This window comes from Pseudorasbora parva, chromosome 14 (assembly GCF_024679245.1).
Source record: "Pseudorasbora parva isolate DD20220531a chromosome 14, ASM2467924v1, whole genome shotgun sequence".
In the NCBI taxonomy this organism is placed as follows: Eukaryota; Metazoa; Chordata; class Actinopteri; order Cypriniformes; family Gobionidae; genus Pseudorasbora; species Pseudorasbora parva.
The window spans coordinates 9,735,808-9,761,061 of record NC_090185.1 but is presented as its reverse complement, the minus strand read 5'-3'; the positions used below and the strand labels follow the sequence as shown (position 1 = coordinate 9,761,061).

Genomic DNA, 25,254 nt, shown 5'->3' with positions numbered 1-25,254 from the left:
CCTATTGACTTATGATCAGAATATGTTCTACCCCTTTTCACTAGATTTTCTGTTTTAACTTACAATTCTGTATGTTTCTTTCATTTGTGAAGCCCATTTATTAGAAAATCTTTTTGGAGTTTTGCAAAAGTATCCAAAGGAAAGGACAAAATCACTGAATATGGCGTGTGCTGCTTTTTTTTTCTTCTTTTTTTTGCAGACGTGTGTTCTTGCTTATACTACAACCATTGTCTGTTCCTGCCTATTGCTTATTTTCCCCTATGTGTATGTTCAGTTGGTAGGTGTGTTTGTTTTGTGTTCTCTCTGTGTGTTTATAGAGTGGATTCGGCAGGTGCTGAATCAACTGATAAAATGTCCTTATACTCTGTGTGGCTTGACCTTGAGACCACTCCAACACCAAAGGTTTTTGTGTATTCATTAGTTATTTATTCTTTCAATGTTGTTTGATTTTATTCTGTATTTCCTTAATAATCACCTGCTTCCAGGTTGATATAATTTGCGTGTGGCTTCCCTGTTTGTAACCCTCCAGACAGCCAACTTTCCAAATGAAAACAGAAACGAGTTCAAAAGGTAGTTGTAATGCTTCTTCATTAAAAGCCCTTTCATGGTATAAATACTTTTTTATGTAACAGGAGTAAAAAAAAAAAAAAAAATCAATTTACTGGGACCTGAAACACTTTTATTTGTATTTATTTTATATATTATTTAGAATTTTTATATTAATTTAAGTATATATATATATATATATATATATATATATATATATATATATATATATATATATATACTGTAAAAGCAATTAATCACATCCAAAATAAAAGTTTATTTACATAGTATATGTGTATTTTTATATATATATATATATATATATATATATATATATATATATATATATATATATATATATATATATATATATATATATATATATATATATATAAAACAAATGTTTTTTTTAAATAGATACATGCATGTGTGTATGTAGGCTACATAATATTTATACACGTTACACACACATTATTTTTGCATTTATTTATTATTTAGTTAATGTATATTCATGTTTTCTTTATAAATTATATTTGTTATATTTATTCATGATTTATTGTATTAATATTCGTTTTATATATGTTTTAAATTTGTAGGCCTATATTTATATTTTTGTATGTTCTTATTTATTTTCTTTTTATCAGGTTGTTGTTGTTTTGAATCATGTGTAGGGGGATATTTCTATAACCGTGATCATAAATAAAGCTTACTGCAGTGAGAGAGTGTTAAAACAAAAGAAGACGGTCTCCTTTTCTCAATGTTTAGCCTACACTATTTTACAAAACAACACACGGCGTGAAGGCGAAAAACCGGTTTTTGAATATAGCTGAAGGATCTCACTACGGGTTGCCACCCGTCCCGTGAAATACGGAATCGTCCCGTATTTTCTTCTGTCTGTCTATTTATAGGTATTTTCAGGAAAAATGACGCGTCCCGTTTCAAAGCAATACGGGACGCGATTTTACATAGGTCCATCCGCATTGTCGTTGGTTTGTTTGATTGGTTTGTTTCAGGTTCACGGGCCGTGAATCACGGCCAATCAGAGTCAGAAGAGGAGGGACCCCCGCCTCGCCGGTTCTTTTGGGCAGAATCCATTTGAAACGATGGCGGAGGCAGGTCCAAATACCCCCCGCGTCCAGCTGTAAAAGTTTCAGAGCAGAAGCGCAAGCGGATGCAAAGGTAGACGAGAGTGGGAAGAATGAAATACTTGGCTGGAAAGTGTCCGCGGCAATGAATACCAAGCCAATTGCACAATTTGTCGGCCAGTAACACGTTTTCAGTGGTTTTCAGTATATATAATCAAAATAGGATCTTTTAGGAATAAAATAAACAACTATTTGTTATGCTTGACAAATTTAAATAATTGCATCATCCAATACTATAGAATTAACAATAGACTATATAAAAAACGGAATAATAGGCTACATAAATATATTAACTTAACTTACCAAAAATATAAATGTTGTTAAGTGTTTGTTTAAAATAAGAAATGATTGTAGATATGATATCATTTACAGTTATTTAGGTGTGGTTTCACTTTTTGGATGGTGTTACTGCTAACAATGACAAATTTTTTAGTCAAAATCTTTGTTCACAACACTATAAAATTACTCGAGTTAATTAGCTATTTCTTATCCTACTCCCCTCTAGGTTACAGCAGCTGAGTTTGTTTTTCATTGTCATAGCTGTGTATTATACTGAGTGCATCTGTTCACACTGATTTCAATAGCAGATATCCTATTATAATGTCCATTGGTATCAATCTTAATATACAAATTATGAAAACATGTTTTAAGTTATGATATACGACCACTGCATGGAGGGGTGTGGCCACCGCTGCGGCAGGCGTCCCTTATTTTTCTCGATTGAAGTTGGGAAGCTGCTGTCAGTTCCACATGAATTAGGGAAAGAACTGCGGAGAGGAACAGAACGCTTTTATGATAAGATTCATGAAAATGAAGAGTCTCTTTAATTTGCTCTCGGTGGTCTGGATTTTACTCGTCAATGGTAAGACCTTATTGTTACAACCACCTTACCTACCGGTGTGTGAGCGTACAATATGCGGAAAGATTCAGGATATTGTTAGGAATATGAATGAAAGGGAGACGAGACAACGCCCAACGCGATTTAACATAATTGCGTTAACACCTTTAAACGATAAAAAAAGTCTTCGTTGCGTGAAAATGATTTACCTCAGGGGCGTTTCTAAAAACATCAGGGACTGGAGTGGACCACAAGATAACATGATTTGTAAGAGCAATGTTTAGCATGTTTAGATTTTTGGTACACACAAAATAACACATTTAGATACTGCATCTCTCAATTATCTTAGGTTTTGCCTCGTTTGTGAACCCTCTATCATTTCATTTTCAGTCTTTCTCTACACATCAGTAACTCCACGTAACATGATTATATATCTTTAACAGAGCAGTTCTTGTAATCACTGTTGACTTTGCTTACATGATGGAATATAATACATTTCGACATGTAACCAAATTCAAGGTTATTTTGGCTAGAATTGTGTTACTCAGCCGGACTATAGCAGGTCCATAGCTAACCGAGACAGTTAAATTATGTCTATTGCTTGCTTTTTATAAGAATCTGTATGGGAAATTTTCATCTATGTTAGGGGTGGCCTACAGTAGTCCTGGTGACTGTCCTGCAGAGTTTTGCTCCAACCCTAATTAAACACAACTCAACAAGGTCTTTACCCTTTAACTCTCACCCCTAGAAGGAGCCAAAATACGGCTTGTCTATTTACACCAAGTCCAAATAGCGAGCCTTGTTATAAAGTGCTATTCGCACTATAGCTCAGCCTAACAATGCCTGGCTGTGCCAAACAAGATTTAAAAAAAACACCCATAATTCAACATCCTCAGTGGCGCAATCAGTAAAGCGTATGCATGGCTAATGGATCATTGTCTTATCACGATCAACATGGGTTCAAATCCTTCTTTTGCAGAGCTTGCTCTTCTCTTGTTTCTCATCACAAATCACACAGGAAAGTCATTTATTTTTAATAAAAAATAAGAAATTTTTCTAATGTGAAAAAGTGCCTAACAAAATATTTAATAATAATAAAAGCATTTATTGGGTAGGGTTCGGGATAGGTGTAGGAAGGGCTTTTAGTGTTCCTTTAAGGCGGCATTCCATTTAATAATTTAAATAAAAATAATAATTCACACTGTTATTTTTGCATCCTGTTAACGTACAACAATACTGAGGTGCAAAAAGTATGTTTCTGTCAAAATAACGTATAACGCCTCGGAGGCATATATGAATGAGCGACACCAGTGAAGGACGAGAGAGGACCAGGCCTGGATTTTATGTTATGGTTTTGTTTATGTAGCTCAAACAGTGGAGCATGGCGCTAGCAACGCCAAGGTCATGGGTTCGATTCCCAGGGAGAGCAAGAATTTACAAAAATGTGTACCTTGAATGCAATGTAAGTCGTTTTGGATAAAAGCGTCTGCCACATGCGTAAATGGAAATGTTTATGTTATGGTTTTGTTTACGTTTTAATATGTGTGTGGGGGCAGTCGTCCGTGAGAGGCTGCCCGCATTACTTTCGTTTTGTTTATTATTCAATTAAAGTTTGTTGAATGCTTGCTGGTTCCAGCCTCCTTCTTCCCTAACACATACAAACCTTGTTACACACACACTGTTAAATAGATTTGTGGACTGTATTGACTGGTTCTGACTTAATTGGGATCATCACAGGGCATCGGTAACAATGCACAAAGTCCAAGAGTCCAATCACTGGTATTTAATAGAAAGTTCAAGCCTTCTGACATAATCAATGCACTGCATTGACACTTGTATGCAACTAAGCAGGTGTGTGTGTGTGGCACTTGTATGCAACTAAGCAGGTGTGTGTGTGTGGTCTCTATAATAAACAGAAATATAAAGAATCAGTTTACAGTAATAAAAGATGAACATTAAATCAAAAGAATAAACTAACACGTGACTATATGAAATGTAAACAATCAACCATTAATATACACGTGACCATCGTCTTATAACTAATCAATCCAATATAATCTTTACAATCCACATAAATATGGCTTACTGGCATTTGTACAGTGTAAACACTAAAGTAAACATATGAAAAATACGAGTCATTGTCATTATTTCAGTTATACAGCGTGCGTCGGACCACACGTGCAAAGATAGTGAACACTGTCATATCGCTAGCATTAGCTTCACTGAAATATGGATATTTCCATCATCCGAACGTTTAAACCTATAATACAACAATTAGCAATATAAAAACACCACGAATATCAATAATTACGTTTTATGAAAATGAAACTTACTTTTAAAGTTACGCACACTCATCTATAGCTTGAATACACGCGAGCCCTCCGCAGCTTTCAAGCGGAACATACTGTGTCAAACTCTGGAGGCGGGACTAACCTACAACCGTCAATAATTCCCAACCCACCAATCACGATTAACTTACTGAGCCTTTTCAACAGCCGCCCCAATTTACATAGTAAATTCTACTTTAGAAAAGGCTTATCACTTCCTCAGTCACATGCTGGGCTCCAAGAGTAACATTGAGAGCAGATTTCAAAGACCTAATCTCCCTCTCCCATAGTCCCCCAAAGTGAGGAGCTCCAGGGGGATTAAATTTGAACTGAATTTTCTGCTTTGCAAGCTGACTTTGCAGACTGGGTTGCATGGCTGCAAATGCTTCTGAAAGTTCATGTTCTCCACCCTTGAAATTTGTTCCCCGGTCAGAATAGAGTTCGTGGGGGGTTCCTCTGCGTGCAGTGAATCTGCGCAGGGCCATGAGAAATGAATCTGTATCAATTTTGGGGAGTAAATCAATGTAGACTCCTCTGGTTGTCATACATTTAAATATGATCCCCCACCTTTTCTCGTTACGCCGGCCTACTTTGATTGTGAACGGCCCAAAACAATCAACACCAGTCGAATAAAAAGCTGGGCAGTAGAGACGGAGACGGGCTGGTGGTAAATCAGCCATTCTTGGCACTTCAGGCTTTCCACGCCATCTTTTGCACTCATGACACTAATGTTGGTGCCGCCGTACTGCTTCTCGCCCTCTAATGATCCAGTATTTACGGCGCAACTCAGCAAACACTCTTTCTGGGCTAGGATGATGGAGTTTCTCATCATAATGCTGAATTAGGAGTTGACTGAGTGGGTGTTTGGGATCAAGGACAATTGGATGTGCACTATCTGGCCCAAGCAGCTCACTACGTCGTAGACGGCCACCAACTCTTATGAGCCCAGTAGACTGGTCAATTTCTGGTGAAAGTGATACTAATCTGCTGCTGGAAGGCAAGGATTTGTCCCGTGTTAATGATTCCAGTTCAACTGGGAAACAGATAGCTTGGGCTTGCTTTAAGAGTGAGATCTCCGCAGCTGCATAGTCTTGGGCAGATAAATCTCTCGTCTGATTGGCTTGGTTTAACTGTTCTTGTGCTTCATGTTCCACCAGCTGATTAAAATTGTGGTACGGTGAGAATTCTTGCATTATGTCAGAGAAGTCTACTGTGGTCAAGCTGCAGAAGGTTACCTTTTTCTCTTCTTCTGGGCAGTCTGGTACTGATTTCTCTGGGTCATTAGGCCAGGTACTTGGGTTTTGCCACAAAAACTGTGGTCCTTCTTTCCACTGATTTGGCACTTATAGTTGATGAAGCGTTTTACCATGGGTAATGTCATCAGCCGGGTTGTTTTCAGACTTCACGTGACGCCATGATTTAGAAGTAGTCAGCTCCTGAATTTCTGCAATTCTTGTGCCTACAAACACTTTATATCTGCATGAATCTGATTGGATCCAAGCCAATACCGTCTTTGAGTCACTCCACAATGTTACCTGTTGAATGGTCAGGGTGAGTTCCCTTTCCAGAAGTCTTGCCATTTGGGCCCCACTGAGTGCCGCACAGAGTTCTAGCCTGGGTAAACAGATAACTGTTTCTTTGGTGCCACCCTTAATCTTGCTGTGACAAATGCGACTTCGAATTGGCCCTGATGACTTTCTGTTCTAAGGTACGCCACTGACCCATAAGCTTGATTTGAAGCATCGCAGAATATGTGGATGTCTCTTCTGCATACCTCAGAATCCAGTTCTCTGCTGGTGTAGCATCGTGGTATGGCAATCTTGTTCAAGTACTGTAATTCTTCTTCCCATTTGCTCCAGGCTAGTAAGAGGTCATTTGGCAGCAAAGGGTCATCCCACTCACGTTTTTTATCCCAGAGTCTTTGTATCAGTACTTTGGCTCTTGTTGTGAAGGGGATAATGTAGCCTAGTGGGTCATACTGGCTAGCTAATACCTGATAGACATACCTCATTGTAGGCACTTGTTGTTCCCTCAACCGAGCTTTGTAACTGAGTGTATCGTCATGGCAAAGCCACCGTAGACTCAAGATGGATTCGGAGACATCCCATTGCTTTTCGGAAAGCCAAAGCTCATTTTTCTCGGATCTGGCTTCCACAGGAAGGTGGGCAACGACAGAAGGGATGTTGCTAGCCCATCAGAAATTAGAAGAGCTTGCAACTTGTTCACCAGTTCAGTCGCTTTGTCCGTAGAAGTCACACTCTGCAGGTAATTGTCCACATAGAAATGCTTCTCCACAGCCACACGTGTGTCTTCTTCTGGAACAGTGCTCTCTTGGACATGTTTGAGCACAGCAAATGTTGCGCAGCATGGGCTGCATGTAGTCCCAAACGGCAAAACCTGCCACTCATAGACACTGACTGGTGTATCACGCTGCATGTTTCTCCACAGAAATCTGAGAAGTGGTTTATCCTCTGGGAGCAGACAAATCTGGTGAAACATGCCCTTGATATCACTTGTAATTGCGATAGCATGCTCTCTGAAACGAAGTAACACTCCTAGTAAAGTGGAAGTGAGGGTAGGCCCAGGTAGGAGGTACTCATTGAGGTTATGACCTTGGTACTGAAAGGAGCAGTTGTACACCACTCTATGTTTTCCATTATGGTGTACCATGTGGTGCGGTATATACCATGATTCAGGGGTTTTATCAACTTCTTCAGTAGCCAGCTTGACAATATAACCCGATTGCTCCAGCCTTTCAATTTCTTGGTCATATACCTTTGTGAGTTCTGGACTTTTGCTGAGACGCCTTTCCAATGCTCTGAGTTGGGGGAGCACAGACTCTTTGGGTGCTTTCAATTGGGGCATTTCCTTCTTTCGCAGAAGTGGTGTGGCATAACGAAACACTCCATGTACATTTACTCTTGCCGTCTTGGACTCAAGTAGCGTGATGGCCTCCTGATCACAACGTGAGCGTGTCACCTCCTCTTCCTTGCGGTATGGTAATATGTCTAGTTGCCAGAGTCTTTCCACGTGTTGCAACAGTTCGGATGAAGTGGAGGTCACAGATGTGAAAAGGCATTGTTGCGCTGGGATTTGGTGCTGGACTATATTAGCTGGTCCTTGCAGTGTCCAACCCAATCTGGTCCTTAAAGCAGCTGGTCCGCCTGGTGGGCCGAAGCGCACTGGTTCCATGGGTGTGATCAAGTGGTGATGATCAGAACCTATAAGCAACAATGGCTGAACCTGAGAAAAGGCATGAAGAGGGAGTCCTTTGAGATACTGGTATTTCTTTTGCAGAAGTGGAATTGGATGGGAATGCTTGGCCAAGCTCAAATTCTCAGAAGTGAAGGCACCCGTTATTTTGAACGTTTTGCTTGGCTGAAATGCTGGAGACAGAGTGAAAAATACTCTTGTACCTTGTATGACTTGGGTGTCATGTCGCACTGTTCTCAAGGAGAGGGTTTCAGTCTGTCCATTAAGCTTAAGCTGTTGTGCGGCACCATGAAGGAGAATTGTGCGTTCAGAACCATCATCCAAAATACCATAAGCCATCATTGAATGCTTGCCATTATGCAACAGTACCTTAGAGATTTTCAGAAGGACTTGACTGCCACCTGCTGGACGATCTAGGTATAGCATCTGACTCTCTTGGGGTCCCTTGTGAAAGTCCTTCACCTCTGTTGATTTGCTGTTGATGTCATGCAAAACAGTTAAATGTTTGCCATTGCAAGTTTTACACGTAGCTTTCAATCTGCACTGGGCTGCCTGATGTTTCCGTCCACACCTCCAACATCTCTTATTTGACCTAATCCAGTTTGTTTTAAGCTCGCTGGTTAGCTGTGTAAAGTTAGTGCACTGGTTAAGATAGTGGTGATTATTGTCACAGTAATGACAATACACATTCTTACCCGGGTTTTGAAATTCTGAGGTTTTGGCTGCTGAAGTGTTTGTAGACTCATCTGCCCCATGCAAAATGGCTGCTGTCTGAAAAGTGTGCTTACGCTGTCGCAGAGCCTCTTTCTGCTGACCAACACGTCCCCTTGTTTCACTTGTATTGAGTTTACAGTCATTGGGCTGCACCTGCAGTTCGAACTCAAGCCAGTGTGAAAAGTCAAGCAGGTTTGGAATGGGATTTCTGAGGGGGTGAACATACCTCTTGAAATTAGCTTTGAGATCATGAGGGAGTTTGGACATGAGTCTTGCCACATGTGAGCCACACTGCAATTCAATAGCTCCCTTCTCATCCAGCTGGTCAAGCATACCCACCAATGTTCGGACTCTGAGAGCAAACCTCCGAAAGGTCTGAGTGTCTCCACTGCGAATATTTGGCCTGTCCATTAAGTCAGCAATTTTCTGTAATGCCAACTGATGAGGCTGTCCATAATGTTCAGTCAGTGATTGCATTGTTTGGGTGTATGGATAACGGGAGTTGCTGTAAGAATCAGCGATTAAAAGGGCCTCTTCGAATTTCAGATGCTCAAGCAGAATTTGATATTTAAACTGTTCAGTAGCATCATGTGGCAGCAAATTATCAAGAGATATTTTGAGTCTAGCAAACTGCCGTGGGTCCTCCACTGTGAAATCGGGTATTGAAGGGGTAGGACCTCTGTAAATGCTCTCTCTAGTGGGTGGAGAATTAGAGCGGTGAACAACGTCTCTTGGCTGATTATGATACCTTGGGTGGTAATCAGTTGGTTCTCTGAAATCAGCTGAAGGGTAAGGATGGCGTAGATGTAGGTGTGGTGGCATGTGTCTCTGATCATCTGAATAGCTTGGGCCACCTGCAGTTTGTACGCTTATCTTGTGCTGTGGTTGCAATGTACATGGCAGATTCGGTTGATATTGCACATGTCTGTTCTTTGGTGTGGACTGCAGTCTCATTTCTGAAAGTTCACCTGACAAACCAGTTTCTAGATCTTCGTTCGCTAACTCTTCCTTTTCATCGTCTGCAACAAGGTTTCCAGTCTCTTTAGGAGTTTGATTACTCACTTGAGCTATTGATGACTGGTTCAGACATGGAACTGGGACTGGACGAATTCTTTCCTGTTTCTCAGCTGCCTTTCTTAATGAGTGAGTGCGAGGTAAAGGCACAGGACACTGTGAGTCTGTTTCACCCCTTTCAGAACTGTGTTTCATGACCTTTATGGTTTTATGCAGTCGTCTATTCTCTTCTCGTAGCTGCCAAATCACTCTTTGAGCATCTCTATCGCCATACTGTTCTCCAGTATCCTTAATAGCGTCACCTTGATTAGTAACTTGCCACCTGGTGAGGGGTGTCATCCTGGCAGCTCCCTCAATTCTGACTCACTGTGATAGGGCTCTGGCTGTACCCTGGAAGTAGGTGGATCTGTAGTCTGGAAACCTCTTTACTTCACCTCATAATCCTCCAAATGGCGTGGGGGGTGTGATAGCCGTTTGCTGCGGACATCAGGCTCATGCTGCAACTCTGAATGGGCTCTGGACATTTTATCCCGTGGCAATCACCGCAATCCGGCTCGAAGGACCAATGTTAAATAGATTTGTGGACTGTATTGACTGGTTCTGACTTAATTGGGATCATCACAGGGCATCGGTAAAAATGCACAAAGTCCAAGAGTCCAATCACTGGTGTTTAATAGAAAGTTCAAGCCATCTGACATAATCAATGCACTGCATTGACACTTGTATGCAACTAAGCAGGTGTGTGTGTGTGGCACTTGTATGCAACTAAGCAGGTGTGTGTGTGGTCTCTATAATAAACAGAAATATAAAGAATCAATTTACAGTAATAAAAGATAAACATTAAATCAAAAGAATAAACTAACACGTGACTATATGAAATGTAAACAATCGACCATTAATATACACGTGACCATCGTCTTATAACTAATCAATCCAATATAATCTTTACAATCCACATAAATATGGCTTACTGGCATTTGTACAGTGTAAACACTAAAGTAAACATATGAAAAATACGAGTCATTGTCATTATTTCAGTTATACAGCGTGCTTCGGACCACACGTGCAAAGATAGTGAACACTGTCATATCGCTACACTCTAAAAAATGCTGGGTTAAAAACAACCCAAGTTGGGTTGAAAATGCACCGACCCAACAATTGGGTTGTTTTAACCCAATGGTTGAGTTGTTCTTACCCAGCAATTGGGTTGTCTTAAGCAACATTTAACCCAACCACTGGGTTAAAACAACTCAACCACTGGGTTAAAACAACTCAACCATTGGGTTAAAACAACTCAATTGTTGGGTCGGTGCATTTTCAACCCAACTTGGGTTGTTTTTAACCCAGCATTTTTTAGAGTGTAGCATTAGCTTCACAGAAATATGGATATTTCCATCATCCGAACGTTTAAACCTATAATACAACAATTAGCAATATAAAAACACCACGAATATCAATAATTACGTTTTATGAAAATGAAACTTACTTTTAAAGTTACGCACAATCATCTATAGCTTGAATACACGCGAGCCCTCCGCAGCTTTCAAGCGGAACATACTGCGTCAAACTCTGGAGGCGGGACTAAGCTACAGCCGTCAATAATTCCCAACCCACCAATCACGATTAACTTACTGAGCCTTTTCAACACACACACACACACACACACACACACACACACACACACACACACACACACACACACACACACACACACACACACATATATATATATATATATATATATATATATATATATATATATACACTCCCCTAAAGGATTATTAGGAACACCACACTAATACTGTGTTTGACCCCCTTTCGCCTTCAGAACTGCCTTAATTCGACGTGGCATTGATTCAACAAGCTGCTGAAAGCATTCTTTAGAAATGTTGGCCCATATTGATAGGATAGCATCTTGCAGTTGATGGAGATTTGTGGGATGCTCATCCAGGACATGAAGCTCCCGTTCCATCACATCCCAAAGATGCTCTATTGGGTTGAGATCTGGTGACTGTGGCGGCCATTTTAGTACAGTGAGCTCATTGGCATGTTCAAGAAACCAATTTGAAATGATTCAAGCTTTGTGACATGGTGCATTATCCTGCTGGAAGTAGCCATCAGAGGATGGTACATGGTGGTCATAAAGGGATGGACATGGTCAGAAACAGTGTGTGCCAGAAAAACATCCCCCACACTACACAGTGGTAACAAGGCATGATGGATCCAAGTTCTCATTCTGTTTACGCCAAATTCTGACTCTACCATCTGAATGTCTCAACAGAAATTGAGACTCAGCAGACCAGGCAACATTTTTCCAGTCTTCAACTGTCCAATTTTGGTGAGCTTGTGTAAATCCTAGCCTCTTTTTCCTATTTGTAGTGGAGAGGAGTGGTACCCAGTGGGGTCTTCTGCTGTTGTAGCCCATCTGCCTATAGGTTATGCATGTTGTGTCTTAACAAATGCTTTGCTGCATATCTTGGTTGTTACGAGTGGTTATTTCAGTCAAAGTTGCTCTTCTATCAGCTTGAATCATTCGGCCCATTCTCCTCTGACCTCTAGCACCAACAAGGCATTTTCACCCACAGGACTGCCGCATACTGGATGTTTTTCCCTTTTTACACCATTCTTTGTAAACCCTAGAAATGGTTGTGCGTGAAAATCCCAGTAACTGAGCAGATTGTGAAATACTCAGACCGGCCCATCTGGCAACAAAAACCATGCCACGCTCAATAGCTTAAATCACCTTTCTTTCCCATTCTGACAGTAAGTTGGGACTTCAGGAGATTGTCTTGACCAGGACCACACCCCTAAATGCATCGAAGCAACTGCCATGTGATTGGTTGATTAAATAATTGCATTAATGAGAAATTGAACAGGTGTTCCTAATAATGCTTTAGTGTTGAGTATAGTCATCAAACTATAGTTTGTTGTATGTATATATATATATATATATATATATATATATATATATATATATATATATATATATATATATATACACGCACCTACGGCGTGAGGACTTTATTTGAATTGCTTGCTTGCTCTATTATTAAATGAATAAATGAATGAGGCATTTATATATTGTGCTTACATATGTTAAATTGTAGAAGACTGTCTACATGCCAATATTTAGTTAGCCATAGCCCCACCTACTGGCAACAGGAAATGGCATGTTTTATACTGTGATTAACTCTTCGGAGTTACACTTGAGATTTAACCAGAACAACATCATATTTGGTCAGTCTAACCGTAAAGGCCTTAGCGATGTTAAATTGTGCAGCTCATGAGATGTGAGAGCCCTTTCAATGCTGCTTGGTGTTTGGTCTGTGTGTCTTCAGGTGTGTCTGGTGTTGATACAGATGAAGTGTCAGTGCCAATGGAGGAGGGAGATTCAGTCATTTTCCGCACTGGTGTTAAAACAAACCAACAGGAAGTTATTAAATGGTATTGTAATGACACTCGTATTGCTCAAATCAGTGGAGACTTCAGTGATGCCTGTACAGATGTTCAGTGTAATGAAGGTACTGAGAGATTCAGAGACAGACTGAAGCTGGATCATCAGACTGGATCTCTGACCATCATGAACATCAGAACTGAAGACTGTGGTGTTTATGAACTGAAGATCATCAGAAGCTTCGACAGCAGTGACAGAATCTTCAAAGTTTTGGTTAGTGGTGAGTCATAATTAATGTTTAAATTCAGTTTATATATGTTAACACAATATGTTTTTTACAGTGATATTCTTAGTTATTGTGTTGTATATTAATTAACGTATAGAAATAATCTTTACAAACTTCCTGAGCAAGTGCAAATTATAGAATTATCTTACTTTACATCATTAAACAGCTTATGATATAAAACTAAAGACCCATTTACACAATAACTATAAAGCCCTTGATGATAACTATATTAGCGTTCACAGGAAGCTTCAGTTGAGTTCAAATGGAGATGTCAGGTATAATCATGCTGTCTATCATCAGCTTCTGTTATATTATTATCTGTTTAAATAAGGATTTGATATAAAATAAGGATCCAAAAAGGGTTAAAAAGCACAAACTAAATGGCTTCTTTTCAGATCGAAAGTCAAGAAAGATTTCTTGTGGAGTTTTTTGTTGTCTTGTTTTTGTTGTGTTTTTTTCCAGTAAAAGATCCTCCATCATCTGTTGGTCTGTTTCAGGTGTTTCTGCTGCTGATCGAGATGAAGTGAAGAGAAAGTCAGTGATGGAGGGAGAATCTGTCACATTAGATCCTGGTGTAATGAAAAACACAAATGATTCAATGACGTGGTATTTTAATGACGTTCTCATCGCTGAAATCACTGGAGATCAGAGTCAGATCTGTGCAGATGATCAGTGTAAAGAGAGATTCAGAGACAGACTGAAGCTGGATCATCAGACTGGAGCTCTGACCATCACACACACCACAAACACAGACTCTGAACTTTATAAACTACAGATCATTATCGGCAACAGCAGATTCAGCATCACCAGAGTGAAGAGATTCAGTGTTTCTGTCACTGGTGAGTAAAGTCTCAATAATCATCGTCTATGAAGTGGAGCAGGACTATCATCCAACCAGTCCTTGCTTCATACTCTCATCCACAGGCGCTTGTTTTTGGCGCGGGCATTTTTACTGCTTGAGAAATTTAAGCAGTATGGTACAAAGCTTCATGTGCTCATCGTCTCCTAATTAGGACCTGAACTACATAAATATTAAGTCTGTAGTTTAAAACAAATAGCAATGTAGAATGGATATATGCGCAATCAGTTGTAAACTCTGTATATCCATGCCATGTGCACATGTCGAAAGATTCAGTCTGATTTGAAGCTTGTGACATAAACATTCACATCAACCCGTTCACTTTATTTATAATTCATGTAAACACTTTGTTCGGATTCATCAATCGGAATTAATTCAATCAAAGTGTGAATGTAAGCAGTGCTGTGATGCTACTGTTGCTAAAACAGATGGTGCCATTCATCAGTTAAATCAATATCTTACAACTGATGACTAAAGTAAAGAAGTGTGAATGTCAGTCAAAAGTATTGTTAAAGGGGTTATTTAATGCCCCTTTTTACAAGATGTACAATAAGTCTCTCATGTCTCCAGAGTGCTTATGTGAAGTTTTAGCTCAAAATATACCACATATAATTTCTTATAGCATGTTAAAATTGTCACTTTTTGAGGGTGAGCAAAAATGTGCCGTTTTTGTTTGTGTCCTTTTAAATGCAAATGCACTGCTACTCACTACCCCTTACTAGAAAGGGGCGGAGCTTCAAGAGCTTGTTAGCAGCTCCGATTACCTCACGCAGACAAACACTAAAAATATCAGAAACTGTTCAGCCTTTTTTTAGTTCAAACTGGAGTCAGACAATGATGAGGAGAGAATCAACGAAAAAGTGACAACATGTAGAATGAGACAGGAATGAATGGTTACTTAAAGGGTTAGTTCACCCAAAAATGAAAATTATTTATTTTCTTTTTTTCCTCTTTTTTTTCATTTTCATTTTTTTCATTATTTAATAGTTTTTAGTGCCTTTTATGGGTCTTGTGAGTGGGTCAGTGGAAATGTACTGAATGCCAATGGAGGCCTTTCTGAAGCCTTTCTCAGCCATCAGCTTTCAACAAAAATATCTTCATTTGTGTTCTGAAGATGAACGAAGGTCTTACAAGTGTCCAACGACATGAGGGTGAGTAATTAATGAAATAATTTTAATTTTTGGGTGAACTAACCCTTGAATTTATGTAGCTTTTGTGGACTTAACTAGCTTTAAAAGAAGTGTATGTAAGATTGTGGCCAAACTGGTACTGACATCTAGCCTAGAAATCTAGACGCACCCTAGTGGCAATAAATCTAATCTGCCGCGAGTATCGTCTAGCAACTCAAGCCACTCTGGTCGGGCCAATCACATCGTGTATAGAGTTGGTGGGTGGGGCTTAAAATAATTATGGCCGAGTTGCACTTGCGTGCTTCTAGTAAACACAAGCTGACGAACGGCGGTCTTTCGAATCAGCTTTGACCGCGACTCTAGACTTGGAGTTAAGCTTTTCTCTGAGAAAAGAACAAAGAACGGCACTAAATTCATTATTAAAAAGGGAAGATGTGTTCAGAGTTTTGCTGACCGGGTATGGCGAAAGTTTAATCTGTCAACTAGCTCCGCTTCTCGTTGCTCTGGTTGGTGTAGCGCTATCCTATCGCGTGCAGAGGGAGTTTGAAAGACAACCGTTTATCCCGCCCCTCGGATTGAGCTGTCAATGATAAGTTTCCAGACCAAACATCATGTCAGGCTTGTCAGGCTAACTGCAATCTGCAAACTGCTTTCAAATGACTGTAGAGCGGTGTATCCCCTATCCCCCTCCCCTCCCCCAATGTTGCCAGATAAGCTGCAGGAACGTTTGTAGCTGCAGCTGTGGATACTAAACCGGGTGCCGAGACACTACTGACTTTATGATTGGCCGATAGATGGAGGGCGGAGCTTCAGCCCCAAACACAACATGTCAACATCAGTTGAGGGCTGCAACAACAACTTAAATGACCATATCCTGGCCTGACTATTGTCAGTGATAGAAGTATTTGAAATTAACATGATTTCTTAATGTCTAGTGACATATCAGGGCCATTTTTAAAATAATTAAAATACATTTCTTACATACAGCTCCTTTAAGTCTTTAAGTTCTTTAAGATAGAGCAGGAATAGTATATTTTAATTACTGTTTTAACTTATGTTCTCATCTTACTTTTATGACATTCTATTGCATTTGTGTTACACACTGTATTGCAATAAATGTGAAAAGACAGATGTGACAGCTTGAGCAGTAAATGTAGTAAATGTGCTCTACTACAACAGCTCTTCATCTTCTCAACATGGCCTTTGTCGAGTGTTCATGGAGGCGGGGTTTATGTCAATTTTAGGGTCAGTGATGTCAATAACCCATGAAGAAGCTTGTTGTAGTCCCTACAAGCCATTTGTTGTAGTCCTTAAAAAGAGATTTCTGTAAAAGAAAATATCTCCCTTTGCGTTGAACTTTGAGGGTTGTAACTTTGCAGGTGTTGTTTATGCTCAAACGGAAGCATTACACACTTAGGCTAAAAAAAAGTGAAATCATAATCAACCACCCCTTTAAATACTGGATGGATTATCAGTTGATGTCTAGTAATAATGTCTGTTTGTCTTCCGCTGTTCCAGGTTCAGTCCTGTCTTCAGGTGAAATTGCAGGAATATGTGTTGGTGTTGGTCTGCTGGTGGTTGTTGCTGCTGTGATTTACTGCCTTCACCACAAAACCTATACACAAGCATCACAGAATGTAAGGATTACATACGGCTGATTTAACAAGAAGTAAAGATTGGAAGTGAACAAGAATGAGATTTACCGTGAAACAATCCTTTAAAATAAACTGTGGTATTAATAATATATTTTTACATTAAAGGTCCCGTTCTTCGCGTGTTTTCGAAGCTTTGATTATGTTTACAGTGTGCAATATAACATGAGTTCATGTTTTGTGTGTAAAAAAACACAGTATTTTTCACACAATTGACTTATCTGTACGGCGCTGTTTCCTCTGTCCTAAAAACGGCCTGATGATTTCCTTGTTCTATGAAGTCCCTCCTTCAGAAACACGTAGCGAGTTCTGATTGGGCCAGCACTTGCCGTGATGTGATTGGACAGCAGCTTAGCGCACTTTGGCCGGAAAGGTCCCTCTTACCAGAACGGGGAGACGCAAGCGCTGAATGCGCACTCTTCTCCACGTGTGAGAGCAACAAGACCACGCCCCCTATTTTGCGTGTTCTTGTGGGCGGAGGGTTTGTCAACAAACGGTTCTAGTGACGTCATTCCTGAAGGAAGTGCAGGGCTGTAGTCCAAACCGGCCGTTCGCTGTAGGCTTTGAAAGGGAACTTCTGTTAAATAAAATATCTCGCTTGGCATTGAACTTTGAGCTTTATAATTTTACAGGTATTATTTATGCTCTAACAGCAACATTACACACTAACTAAAGTTTGAAAGATGGAATCGCGAAGAATGGGACCTTTAATATATAATTATAATTGTGGGTGTAGCATAAATGTACACTGTAAAAAGTTATCTTTTTTAACGCTACAAAAGCAGATATTCACCAGTGAGTCTGTTAAAACCAACAGCACCACTAATAACTCCCAAATAAACATAGTGTACATTTTCAGAGAGCAATCGTCTCATTAGAAAACACTGATACACCAGTTTAAGCATTTTAGATGTAATATTAAAATCACAATATTTCAAGTATATATATTTCTATAGTACAGATGATAGTTTGATGCAATTTAAGACAAATTTTAGTTTAAGATATTTACGGAAATGTCTAGGGAAAATGAAAAAAGTGTTTTTGTGTTTGTGTAACTGAAACATCTATCATTACATTTACCTTCTGTCAATCTGTGTTTTCTTACAGGAGAATGAAAACTTGTGATAACTCGTCACCTGATCCGGATGACATTTCTTTGAGGAGGAGGACACGTCTTCAGTCAGACTCTGAGGATGCTAATAGAGCAATGTAACAATATTTATATAATTTTGATACTTACATTGAAAGAGACACTAAAGAGAATTAGGAAAACGGTCAGCACACCAGGAGATGGTCTAAAAGGGTTGTACTAGTCTCTTAATGATGAGTCAAAATGAGTATTAATGGTGTGTTTTATGCGTAGCATTTTAAAGCCAGTTGTGCTTGCTCCATGGCAGATTCACCATTGACATGGGGGAATTTGCAAGTGGAAAGATTGAATGCTTCTCCAGAGAAGAATCCTTTTATTTTTAATATTTAAAAATGTGTGTGTACTGCTATGCATTCCTTTTACCCCTTTTTCCTCTAAGGCAGTACTGGTGCTATTTCAGAGGCAGAGCCTACTTTCAAATCGGTTCTTTGTGTTTCTACACCCAAAACTCCAGCTCCGGGCCAGGAAAAGTGGTTCTTAAGTAGCACCAAAACATTGCTGGATTAGAAGTAAGAACTGATTACGTGAGGCGCTGGGGGCTTGAGATCCTCCATATTTTAAATAACAGCCAGTGGAGCTAAAAGCTGCTGCTCGTTTGTATTCACCGTCTAAACAAATTACTACGAACTGCATGAATGCGTTGGATTCGCTGGGTTTTTGCTGAGTTTTGATGCTGATGATTTACGATGTCGTAAAGCCATGTGAATCAATAGTAACGCAACGTTCGCCATTGTTGATGGAAGGCTTGTTCGAGATGCATTGGTGCTGTGCAGACCAATTGCCGTATGACAACGCGTGTAGAAAGAGCAAATGACTCCTTATGCTTTTGATTCACTCATGCATTTTTTTTCTATCATACGCGGGTCGGTCTGCGTAGCATCGATGCATTAGAACATGCCTGGTGTGTGTGTTTGTGTTTCCATTACACTCACCCCCATAAACCTCACTCCCATCTGGGTCACGGCACCAATGTAAACCCTTCTGTTCGGACTGGGACTTGAACCTGGGTCTGCCAGCATGACAGTCAGATGCTCTAACAAGGAGACTAAAGGCTGCAACCTCTAGCTTCCTTGTTAGAGCATCCGACTCTCATGCCGGCGGACCCGGGGTTCAAGTCCTGGTCCGAACAGAAGGGGTTACTTAGAACTGTTGTGGAAAACCCTGCATTAATAAGCTTGGAAATGTAGTGATTTATTAAGTTAGTGAAACACTTTGCTTAGAGTATTTATTATGGATGTAAATGGATGCACTGGCGTTAAACCTAAAAAATATTTGATAGAGGAATGTTACAACACAAGTAACACAATATACTTGATAAAAACGATGCAACTAAATGAAGTCTTCATATATTAGGCAAGTATATATATTTATCTCCTAATAAGATATGCAAAGATAAATGGCTAAATTCAAAAGTTGCTAAAGTTTTCCCTGAAGCGGCATACATCCGTTTCATTTTATGATGTGCTGATTAGTTCTTTTGTTTATCTGTTGGCATGTGAGGAGGTGAAGACCTGTCGTGTTGTCCATGTATTTTTCCGTCTTGTCTCTTTGTTCAGCTAAGTATCCAAATTCTTTTTTAAACTGATGGAATTATTGTGTTTTTCTGATGCGTTAGTATTGTTGACACTGTTTGAAGACACTGTCCCTTGTTCTTTTTTCAGGATTTGCAGATACATCTATGGTAGCTTGATATTATAATATTGATAATATATGGTTATACCACTCAAACATTGAATTGAAGTATCATATAGATTCTGTAAAACGGTAAACAATAGACTACTATAATGACGCTGGCTTGTAAACGTGAGCATTGCGATCATTTGGCGTTTGAAAAAAATAAAACCCATGAAATGATATTGATATGACATGCTGAAACATATGCCACTGTACCAGGGATGAAGACATTTCACACGCGAAGCAGAACATCCGCATGTGAACTCCTCCTGCAGTGTTCAGGGCTATCATCACCATAGACAGTAATAGAAATGGACAGAGCTATCCCATAAACTTCAATGTGAAAAACAAAGTCAGTTAGAAGCACTCACTTCCTGATGGCTGAGCGAACTGCGCAGGCTCAGACTGAGCTTGACGACGTAGATGTGACGTGAGCCTCCTGTCTGACAGCTGTGAGTCTTCTAGTAGATGTGAAAAGTGAAATCTGAATCACGTTGTTTAAATGTTTTGTCCCGTTGCTTTTGGCTCACTATGGGCTTCTCCCCATTCTTCCCCCTTGACTTTATCAGACTTTATGTCTCCACGTCTCCCCGACTGTCTCATAGACAGTAAAAGATTGCTTCTGAGCGTCTCCTCAGGTCTATACGGTAATTTCTCAACTGTGCGACAGGGTCGCGTTGGTTATGACGCAATCGTTAGCCTATTTTTTACAAAAACAGCTTCTACGGGGCGATAGTGTAAGATACAAGGTAATGGAGCCTTTTATACGTTGTCGTCTTTCTTTCTTTATAAAAAAAAGTGTCTTGAACTAATGTTGTAGTACTCGAGACCGGTCCTAAGACCCCTTTTTTGAAGGTCTTGTCTCTGTCTCAAACTAAGAGGACTCTGGTTTTTATCTCAAGACCACAACTGTGAGGATATCACTGAATTGCCAGTGTATTTTATTTGTTAACATTATTAATGTGATGTGATGTAAAACTTACTCTCTAAAATGCAACCAATAACTTATTTGTAATGTGATTCCCTTTGTTACTCTGCTTTTGGGTTCAAAATCAATGTAAAAACATACTTGTCTGAGATCCTTTAAAAAAACAAAACAAAAAAGTATATAATTAAGCAATGTTACAATAGCAAGAGAGCTGTTTTCATGAATATGAGCACAATTGCAAATTAGATATTTATTTATTTATTTATTTATTTATTTATTTATTACAAACATTCAATAAACACGACCATTTTTCGGCATTAATAAATGAATAAAGGATTCTGTAACTGTTAAATAATGTTAATGTTTTAATATTTAATTAATCTGAGCATTATTAATGAAGGGGTAATTGCACCAATTCAGGTGGCACCAATTGCCACCTCTGCAACACAATGCTGTTAGTGATTCGATTGAACTTTTGTTTTTAATTGTACATTTTTAATTGTATTTTTTGATTAAATATAAGACATTTCTCAGACTGTAGATAAAGATCTTTTTGATGAATTTGAGTCTTGGGTTGGTCTGGTCTTGGTTTAGGTGGTCTTGACTATAACACTAAAACCCGCTTAAATCCCATTTTCTTTTCTGAAACAAGGAAATGAACTTGAGAAATCTTTGTGTTTATGTTAAATATTATTAAAAACATATGATGGCTGGAATCTGTGTGTCTCTAAACCATGTTTGTGTTATGTGATGATCGGTGGGCAGTTTTTCTTGTTCTGTCTGTGGTAGTGATCTCTCTCCCTCTCTAATGTTCTGCTGCTGGAACAGATATTATTTGCAAACCCATGCATGGCTGCTGGTTAACAACTTCTGAACAAGCCCAGCTATTAAAAGCTGCCAAATAATCACATTAAGCATATTTTATGTAGTAAGTATATTAATATCAATGTGTACTAGTAATAAACTGCTTAGGACTAAATTGGCACTTTAATATATAAAAGTATACGTTTAAGTATACTGTGGTAAACCTTAAGTGCACTACTAGATCACGTTCTCATTTGTATTGTCTCTGTATTACAAGTGAACTTCTAGCTTACTATTTCAATAGATTAGTTATTTTGACTGCTTCCAGCACCCATACCGTAAGTGCTCGATTACACGCACATAAAAAAGTGTGACTGGCTTGACCGTATATTTTCAACGCGCGCGGGTTTGACCGCGGTGTCATAGACCTTCTGTTGGGAAGCTCCTGTCACTTTTCTCTTTAAATAGGGGAAAGTACTGCTTCTCCAATGAAGTGTTTCTTTAATTTGCTCTTGGGTGTCTGGTTTTTATTCGACAACGGTAAGACCTTTTGGTTTGTTACAAGCTTACTCAGCTACTGAAGAACTTTGTCCTCTTCCACCGGACTTGTGTGTGTGTGTGTGTGTGTGTGTGTGTGTAGATGAGGTGTGCAGTGGACCAAACCACTGTGAGGAAAGAGTGGGACTTAAAATGTTTCTAAATTTAAAACCCATTTTGTTTGCCCCATTGCGTTTTTGTTTTACTACTTACACAACTATTTAAACTATATTCACCGTTATATTATTTATAATACACAATGTGGTTTTAAATTATATTTTTAGGGGGACCCCCTCCCCGTGATTTACGCTTATGTCTGTAGCGTCTTTTAAACTAAAAATAAGAAATTATATTTTCAGTCTACTTTGTAGCCTATATACATTTCAGAAATATATTTATATACTTAAAATTGCACTTACGTAAAGCCTGACGCCCGCATAATTACCGAATCCCAGTTCACACCTAGAAAAGTGGTTCTCTGAGCCGGAGAAAGCACACTCTTCTTGGCGTTCAGCCTCAACCCCAACTTCGACATGTGCGCGAGAACAGCATCTCGATGCTGAACCGCCATCTGCTCTGTATTCGCTAGAATCAGCCAGTCGTCGATATAATTCAGTATGCGGATGCCCTGCAGACGCAACGGCGCCAGAGCTGCATCCACACACTTAGTGAATGAGCGGGGTGACAGTGCTAGACCGAAAGGAAGTTCTCGATATTGGTATGCCTCTCCCCCGAAGGCAAACCTGAGAAACTTCCTGTGATGTGGAAGGATGGAGACATGAAAATACGCATCTTTGAGGTCTATGGTGACAAACCAATCCTCCAGTTTGATCTGCGACACAATCTGTCTGAGTATGAGCATCTTGAACTTGAGCTTGGCCACTGAGCGATTTAATAGACGCAGATCTAACAGTGTATTTTAATATAAATCAAAAATATAAAAGATGTGCATGATAGCCGACACCTGGATGAACACTGTACAGTTGGATTTATGACTGTAAATTATTCCATTCAAATGTTATTGAGCTCTAAATTATGACATATTTATGTATGAGCCAATATACAGTAGTGAAAACAGCAATATTTAAGTATGACTTGACAGTGTATTTTAATATAAATCAAAAATATAAAAGATGTGCATGATAGCCGACACCTGAATGAACACTGTACAGTTGCATTTATGACTGTAAATTATTCCATTCAAATGTTATTGAGCTCTAAATTATGACATATTTATGTATGAGCCAATATACAGTAGTGAAAACAGCAATATTTAAGTATGACTTGACAGTGTATTTTAATATAAATCAAAAATATAAAAGATGTGCATGATAGCCGACACCTGGATGATCACTGTACAGTTGGATTTATGACTGTAAATTATTCCATTCAAATGTTATTGAGCTCTAAATTATGAAATTTATGTATGAGCCAATATACAGTAGTGAAAACAGCAATATTTAAGTATGACTTGACAGTGTATTTTAATATAAATCAAAAATATAAAAGATGTGCATGATTGCTGTCACCTGGATGATCACTGTACAGTTGGATTTATGACTGTAAATTATTCCATTCAAATGTTATTGAGCTCTAAATTATGACATATTTATGTATGAGCCCCCTTGTGAAAAAAAAGTGCACTTTAGTGTACTTTTATAAAGTGTACTTATTACACAGATAATATACTTATACTAAATACACTTAATTGTGCAATTAAATGCAATGTTTTCGGTGTACTTAACACACATTATATGTAATTGATTTCAAATTTATCACAAATTAAGTTGAAATAAAATACAATAAGTTGCAATTAAGAGTGATTTTTTGGAACAACTTAAGTGGTACTTAAATACAACTTTATATGTACTTTCATAATCGCTTCTAGTGTATTAAAATTGTAATTAAAGTGCACTGCTCAATGTACTGACAAGCAATTAATGTGAACTAAAACATACTTTAATGTCAGCTAAATATACACTTAAGTGTGAATTAAATGCAATGTTTTCGGTGTACTTAACACACATTATATGTAATTGATTTCAAATTTATCATATATTAAGTTGAAATAAAATACAATAAGTTGCAATTAAGAGTGATTTTTTGGAACAACTTAAGTGGTACTTAAATACAACTTTATATGTACTTTCATAGTCACTTCTAGTGTATTAAAATTGTAATTAAAGTGCACTGCTCAATGTACTGACAAGCAATTAATGTGAACTAAAGCATACTTTAATGTCAGCTAAATATACACTTAAGTGTGAATTAAATGCAATGTTTTCGACACACTTAACACACATTATATGTAATTGATTTCAAATTTATCATATATTAAGTTGAAATAAAATACAATAAGTTGCAATTAAGAGTGATTTTTTGGAACAACTTAAGTGGTACTTAAATACAACTTTATATGTACTTTCATAATCACTTCTAGTGTATTAAAATTGTAATTAAAGTGCACTGCTCAATGTACTGACATCCATTCTACTGTCTTAAAAACAAGCAATTAATATGAACTAAAATATACCTTAACGTAATTTACATGTACACTCTAATATAATGAAATACATTCATAATTACATTTTTCAAATAATACAGCTGCAATTTCGTATAATAAACACATCCAAATTTAAATCCTCTACATTTATTGACAAAACAATCTGTAAAACAAATATACAAAAAAAACTTTTTTTTGATGCCCAAGAAAAACCCAAAAAACCATTTACACAAACACAAATTCATTTAGAAAGAGTCTGGAGGACAATGAGGATTATATGCAATTATATGTAATTATATGCATTATTATATATCTCCCTCATTCAAAGGTACCTAAATCTACCCATCACAGAAAATTACCTCACACAACAGATGAATAAATACAAACAAATGGAAAGAAAAGAATCGTTTCATGTACAACACTAAGATTCAAAACTTTGGGTAACGTTTAATTAGTTAACTACTTAATTTAACATGAACCTAGAATGAATAATAATATAAACATTTATTTATCTTAGTTCATGTTAATTTCAACATTTAC

The 25,254-nt window shown here is 38.4% G+C and overlaps 1 protein-coding gene and 1 long non-coding RNA gene across 3 annotated transcripts in view; both read right to left on the bottom strand.

The window, feature by feature from the left end:
- LOC137039708 (CD48 antigen-like) overlaps positions 1-25,254 on the bottom strand; it is an 87,300-nt gene that overhangs the window by 8,897 nt on the left and 53,149 nt on the right. The window lies entirely within an intron of this gene.
- LOC137040057 (uncharacterized) lies at positions 14,841-22,893 on the bottom strand. 2 transcript variants are annotated; one of them, XR_010897817.1, is made up of 3 exons: positions 22,631-22,893; positions 18,199-18,314; positions 14,841-17,081 (listed from the first exon to the last, which is right to left on the bottom strand). It is a non-coding gene; the product is annotated as an uncharacterized lncRNA (long non-coding RNA). The 2 variants fall into 2 exon arrangements; XR_010897818.1 differs by lacking the exon at positions 22,631-22,893 and adding an exon at positions 20,314-20,497.